Source organism: Enhydra lutris, unplaced genomic scaffold (assembly GCF_002288905.1).
Source record: "Enhydra lutris kenyoni isolate GAN:26980312 unplaced genomic scaffold, ASM228890v2 scaffoldscaffold67, whole genome shotgun sequence".
Lineage (NCBI taxonomy): Eukaryota > Metazoa > Chordata > Mammalia > Carnivora > Mustelidae > Enhydra > Enhydra lutris.
In genome coordinates this window covers 7,446,832-7,452,831 of record NW_019154151.1, presented here as the reverse complement: position 1 = coordinate 7,452,831, position 6,000 = coordinate 7,446,832, and positions in this window count along the sequence as shown.

Genomic DNA, 6,000 nt, shown 5'->3' with positions numbered 1-6,000 from the left:
GATTGGGAGGGAGACAAACCATAAGTGACTCTTAATCTCACAAAACAAACTGAGGGTTGATGGGGGGAGGGGGGTTGGGAGGGGGGGTGGGGTTATGGACATTGGGGAGTGTATGTGCTATGATGAGTACTGTGAAGTGTGTAAACCTGGCAATTCACAGACCTGTACCCCTGGGGATAAAAATATATTATATGTTTATAAAAAATAAAATTAAAAAAAAAATCCCTTTAACAGCTACATAGAAAAACATAAACAAAAACAAAATCAAAAATAAACCTAAGGCTTATTTCTCACTTAAAGTACATTTCAATTGGTGATTGACAGTGGGCCTCTGTTGACAGAGTACCAACATCTTATAGTTGTATTTTCTGGATCATGTGACCTCCTTAGATGTGGCAGAAGGGAAAGAGACAGTTATAGTGTTCTATGAGTTTAGTCTTTTATTCTTTTCCACAACCCACCAGAACTAGTCATATGATCCTTCCTAACCGTTTGGAAAATGAGGAAAAATAGTTGAAGTGTTCGGTGGTTACTATTATTTCTGCTGCAGATAGTTATATCATACCTTATCAAAATATTGCAGATGGAAGAAATATTTAAAGGGAAATGTTAAATTCAGACTATAGGGAAATGTAAGTCAATGTTTGGAAAATATCTGTCATGGGGAATGGCTTTCTAAGAATGTTAAAAAAAACCCTAGAAATCATAATGAAAAAGAATGACAGAGAATGATGCTATAGTAATTAAAAAAAAAAGTATGTCAAAATAAAATAAACCAAACTTAAGAAAGAATTAGAAAGCTACTTTTGAATATATAATAGTTAATGACATTAGTATGTAAGAAATTCTTAAATCAAAAAGAAAAAGAAAAATATTCAAATAGAAGGATGAAAATTGACATATTAAAAATATTTGACCTCAATAATTATCAAGGGAATGAAAATTAGAACAAGATATTAGACACCATCTTCAGAAAGTTATAAGAAAAAAATATATAATATACGGTGTTGACAAAACCATGAGAGACTTCCATTAATTACCCCTAGCAGTATAATTGGTACAACAATTCTGAAAGGAATGGTAGTAATATATACCAAAATACTTAACATTGTGTACACATTTCAAAATAGAAATTTCATTTCTAGAAATATTATCCCAAGAAAATTCTGATAAATACAAAATGTTATATGCACATATGCTATTCAAGAAGACTGAGGTGTGGTTTACAAGTGCCACCATTTCCCAAGGTACAACAAAATGGATGTATCTAGAGGATATTATGCTAAGAGAAATATCAAAGTAAGACAAATACCATATAATTTCACTCATATGTGGAACTTAAGAAATAAAAGAAACATGCAAATGGGAAACAAAAGAGAGAGAGAGAGGCACAAGCCAAGAAGCCGACTCTTAACTATAGAGAACAAACTGATGCTTACCAGAGGGGAGGTGGGTGGGAGGATGGGTGAAATAGATGATGCAGATTAAAAGAATACACTTATCATGATGAACACTGCATAATGCATAGAATTGTTGAACAATATTTTACACGTAATATAATAAGCTAATATAACACTATATGTTAACTGAACTGAAATTAAAATAAAATTTTAAAATGGGGGAAAATCTACATCTTTATCAGTAAGTGATATAAATAATGTTGATGTACATTTACTGGTATATAGTAAACGAAGAAAAACAGGTTATAGAAAAACATACCTAGCATAAGACCATTTCCCATGTCCCCCACCCCGACCTCAAGCTCCATTGTGGGAAGCCACTTTCACTTTTTTCCCCCCAAATAGCTGCTTCTGATACTTCAGGTTTCACTTTAATTCTCACCTCCTCAGATGTGATAACCACATCTGTATTAAATAGCTCCTGTCATTCCTAATCATAGCATGTTATTTATTTTATCTCTTATAGCACTAATCAATAATCTGTATTTTTTTCCTGTTGCCTATTTTTCCACTAGAAGGTAAGTTTGATGAAAATAAATTTGTCTTATTTACAGTTATATCCCTAGCAATTAACAGAGTGACTGGTAGATAATAGACATTTCATAAAAACTTAAGAGGTAGAAGAAAAGAAGATAAAGAAAGAAAAAAAAAAGGAAAGAAGAACATAGGAAGGAGGATGTAAAATTCATATGGAAAAAGTCTGGAAGGGTTTACATGAAATACTTGACAACAGTGATTTCTTAAAAGTGAGATAGCAGATGATTTTAATTTTTTTAACTAGACTTCTTTGCTTTTTCTGAAAGTTTTTTTGATGTAATGAGTTTGTGTTACTTTTATAAGCAAAAAAAGAAACACAAAGTATTTATATTTTGACAAGAGGAAGGGCTATAAAAATAATGAGAAGCTGAATTAGGGTAGTGACAGTAGGGATGGAAAGGAAATGGTAAATGTTAGAGACATTCTGGAGTTAGAATGAACAGGAGTTGGAGGAGCATGAGGAGAAGGAGGACTCAATGATGACACTCATACTCTAAGTTACAATAAAATTGGAGAGTGCTTCATAGTTTTCTTTAACCCTTATAGGTTCTTCTCATAACCTTTCTTTTCATCTCATTTTGGAGGGCATGATATAACACATTTTGTGTTAGAAATGCACTTAAGATGTCAATGGTGGAGTTTGAAAACTGTTATGGAGAGGTACATTGAGGGTCTGGTCTAGATTAGTGGCTGAGGAGATAAGAAGGTGAAGGATTAGAGAGTGGTATGGAAGATAGAATTCTCATAATGAGTGTGTGTGTGTGTGTGTGTGTGTGTGTGTGTGTGTGTGTGTGTTGAATAGGGGCCAGAGGCAGGAAGAAGAAATCTTTAATTACTGTCAAGTTTCGTGCTTGTGCTATTGGGAAAACAGTGATGATGTTTCCTGAGGGAAAAATATGGACTTAGAAACAGAAATTTTTCCGATAATTTTGGTTTAGGAGAGGAGTCTATATTACCTTAACTTGGGAAGTGATCCGTTCAAGGCAATGATGTTAGGCTTCAGGCTTGAGCAGGGGATGCTTTTTTACTTGCAATAAGGGACACATGATGAAGATCAAAATTGGAAATTTTGAGACATTGAAGTAGAAATGTTCCTATTTAGTTAGATCTATATATCTGCAGCTCAGGGAAAATTTGGGGGCTGAAAATTTGATTATCATGGATCATCAGGTTATAGGTGTGAAATGAAATAGAGATGTTCAGAAACCACAAGATTTTAGCCTGACCTGTCTCAAAAAGCTTTAAATCTCTCCCTCTCCCATCTAATAATTTAGGTGTCTGCAACTGTCAAACTACCCCACTACTGAAGGTACCTAGCCTGCAATTGACTGCTGTCTGTGTTCTGTTGCAATAGTTTTTGTGATTCCTGACATTTGTTTCTTCTTTCTGCTTTGATGACTTCTAGTTGCCTAACACATGTAATTAGGAAAGAGCCAGAGCGATGTTGGACAATTATATTTTGACTGTTTTTTGAGTTCTGAAATCATTCTGCAAAATAGAAATAAAATAAATAATTTATCAGAGTAACTTAGAAAATAGTTCCTTGTCCACATGCATGTGGTTAATAATGTATGATTTAAGTACACATAAAGTAAGAAAGGTTGATTTTTATTTTTTATTACTGGTAAAAAAAAAGTTTGCTAATTGCTTCCAACCATGTACTGTAGGTTATATTACTCACATCTCACCTTCCCAGATTAGGGCTCCAATAGTGAAGATAAAAAATTCTACAGGGAATAAAATAAATACTAAATCACTAACAAGGAGTAAGTTTTTAGCAATGAAAAGCCTGGGAATAACTATGGATGATGCTTTTTCCTTCATGCACCTTCCTGCTCCTTATCTAACCTGGTGTTCATTAGGCTAAAATTATTCCATTCATTTCCTGATTAGGAATAATTCCCTTTAATAACATTTCCTCTTTTATTCATTGATTGTCAGAAAAATATATTAAAAGCAAATAGTTTTCACATTTCTCTAGTTACAGGATAGTTGGCTTTTTAAAAAAAGTTTTCATTTATTTATTTAACAGAGAGCCAACGAGAGAGGGAACACAAGCAGGGGGAGTGGGAGAGGGAGAAACAGGCTTCCTGCTAAGCAAGGAACCCATGTGGGGTTCATTCCCAGGACCCTGAGATCAGGAACTGAGCCAAAGGCTTAATTACTGAGCCACCCAGACACCCCAGAATATTTGTCTTTTTAATGTTATTTGTCTTTGCTGAATTCATCAAGTACAATGCTAAAGGTCAAAACACTGCATTTAGCAAATGGAACCCTCACCTCCCTACATTCTCCTACCCATTAGAGACTACCAGAGTGATTGAGAAGAGAGATTTAGTCCCACATTTAAGGGAAGTTACATGGCCCATTCTCTGTGAGGCCTTTGCAGGACTAGCAGCTTAGTCCATATTTCCTGAAGACTTAATGTATGAACCATTATATCTTATCAGTTGCCTTATATTGAGTATATAAATCAGTTAAAATAACTAGGAATTACTAAAGTAATATATTTCCTTGCTTAATTTCCCCCTTTTCCAGGATTATTTCTATTTATCTTCTCAGAATTTTACTCCTGGATTTAGGAATCTTGTTACCATAAAAATTTGTTATCTGGGAAGTTGGATACACCATTGTTTAGACAAATATTCCATAGGCTCAAGAGATAATTCATGTTGTACCTGCCTGTTTCCCCTTATAATTCTCCTTGTTCATTTTTCTAGGACCTATTAAGTAAATGAAACAGTGACCACAATTTGTTCTCTCTACCTTCAAGTCCCTAATCAGTTGAACTAACTTTGAGTTAGATTAAAATATTTTGAGCCAACTTTGATTTAAAGTCTTTCTATAGTAAAATGATAGACTCTAAGCACTAGTTCATTATTTTATTGTATTTTAAACTTGTCAGTCTTAAAAAAAATTTAGAATGGGGTGCCTGGGTGGCTCAGTGGGTTAAGCCTCTGCCTTCGGTTCAAGTCATGTTCTCAGGGTCCTGGGACTGAGCCCAGCATTAGGCTCTCTGCTCAGCAGGAAGCCTGCTTCCCCCTCTCTCTCTGCCTGGCTCTCTGCCTACTTGTGATCTCTGTCTGTCAAATAAATAAATAAAATCTTTTAAAAATTAGAATAAAATGCAGTGAGGAAGGGCTCTTATGCAATTAGGTACATTATATTTAGTTTTTTTAAAAACAGTTCACTTTCTCTCACTTTTTAAAATTAAAGAAATTATTTAAGCCCCCTTTTGCCAGAATGAAAAAGTTATGCTATTAAACAGATGTTAGGGATACTTACTTCTCATTTTCTTTTTCTTTTTTTATTTTTATCTTTTTCTTACTTCTCATTTTACTATAGGTCTTGGATCTTCCATATTAGACCTTCTCATGAGATTTTTGATCAAGTCTGAACTACATCACTATCAGATACACAAAATTGATATGAACAACATTATGCCTTTATCTGGAAGATACTAAATGACTTAACATGCGTAGTAGTGGATCCTTCATTTAATTGTTAATATTCTTTGTGCTTTCTAAAAAGGTGACCCTTCTCATCAGACCATTATCTTTGACCAGATTATGCATCATAGAGTTTATTCTACCTTTTTTAAAGGTTCAGGCTAAATGTCTTGCTCATTCAAAGGGGCTCAGAATAGCCACAGCAAATAGATTCATCCCTCTGATCATTAATGCATATTTAAGTGTTATAACATGAAGTGAAAAATCCAAGAAAAGCATAATAAAAGTCAGATTCCTATTGTTAACAAAGAGTATTGTCTATTGAAGACACTACTTTCACTACAGGGTGCACTCTTGGAGACTTTTAGTCTAATTAGAATTCATTTCCATATATTTCATCAATTTCTTCTTCAGCTGAAATCTTCTCAAATGACCTTTTTTTTTCCCCACTTATGACTCACACAAAGAGTTCATCTTTCCCCAAACAATCATTCAAATACAAGGACATTTTTCTAGTAAACACATTTTAAGAATAAATTACCTTGCTGGTGAAC